We start from the raw sequence: 1259 nt of genomic DNA, 5'->3' as shown, positions 1-1259 counted from the left end.
ATGGAGGGTGCGGAAGAGAAGAAAAAGAAGGTTCCTGCTGTGCCAGAAACCCTTAAGAAAAGGCGAAAGAATTTCGCAGAGCTTAAGATCGAGCGCCTGATAAAGAAATTTGCCCAAAATATGCTTTGAAAGGCAAGGAGGAAGCTTATCTATGAAAAAGCTAAGCACTATCACAAGGAATACAGGCAGTTGTACAAAACTGAAATTCGAATGGCTAGGATGGCAGGAAAAGCCGGCAACTTCTACGTACCCACGGAACCCAAATTGGCGTTTGTCATCAGGATCAGAGGTATCAGTGGTGTGAGCCCAAAGTTTCGAAAGGTGTTGCAGCTTCTCCGTCTCCATCAGATTTTCAATGGCACCTTTGTGAAGCTCAACAAGGCTTCAATTAACATGCTGAGAATTGTGGAACCATACATTGCCTGGAGGTACCCAGACCTGAAGTCAGTAAATGAACTGATCTACAAACAGGGTTACGGCAAAATCAACAAGAAGCGAATTGCCTTGACAGATAACATGTTTATTGCTCCATCTCTTGGCAAATACAGTATTATCTGCATGGAGGATCTGATTCAGGAGATCTATACTGTTGGAAAACGTTTGCATTCAAAGAAGCAAACAACTTCCTGTGGCCCTTCAAATTGTCTTCACGAGGTGGAATGAAGAAAATGACCACCCATTTTGTTGAAGGTGGAGATGCTGGCAACAGGGAAGGCCAGAGCAACAGGCTTAGTAGAAGGATGAACTAAGGTATCTACCATGATTACTTTTGTAATCTGGTCAGTTAATAAACAGTGACTGCTTTCAAAATGAAAAAAAAAAAAAAAAAACAAAGCCAGAACTCAAACTGTCTAGTGCCTCCAGGCTTTCAAATTATATTTCTCTTATAACTTCTTAACTGAATCAGAGTCTTAATTGCTTCTTCCTTTGTGAGCATTACAGAATTCTGTCTGTTCCTCAAAAAAAATTTTTTTTAAAAAGAGAGAGAGAGGATATTTTTAAAGTTATTTTTCCTCCACTGACTTACAGTATCATTTCACGAATGCCTTGTCATCTAATGGCCATTCAATGCACAGCAAATTGAAGTTTAGTTGTCTCTTCCCTCTCATTAAATAAATGAAAAGTCAAATGTGTTGGAGGGAACTTAAAATGCAATCAAGTCCTGATTAATGGAGTGCTTGTGTGTATTAAAGAACCCCTTCTGTGTTGTGAATCATCACTACTAATTAATATGGAACAGGCAGTCCCTGCTTCTTTTT

General features: G+C 39.5%; 1 pseudogene across 1 annotated transcript; it reads left to right on the top strand.

Annotated features, from left to right (window-relative positions):
* LOC308617882 (large ribosomal subunit protein uL30-like) lies at positions 1-998 on the top strand (annotated as a pseudogene). The gene has a single exon. The product of its transcript is annotated as a large ribosomal subunit protein uL30-like (transcript).
* The last annotated feature ends 261 nt before the right edge of the window (positions 999-1259 follow it).

The sequence above is a fragment of the Mesoplodon bidens genome (genome assembly GCF_964165515.1).
Source record: "Mesoplodon bidens genome assembly, chromosome: 5".
NCBI classification, from domain to species: domain Eukaryota; kingdom Metazoa; phylum Chordata; class Mammalia; order Artiodactyla; family Ziphiidae; genus Mesoplodon; species Mesoplodon bidens.
This window is presented reverse-complemented; position numbering and strand designations above follow the sequence as displayed.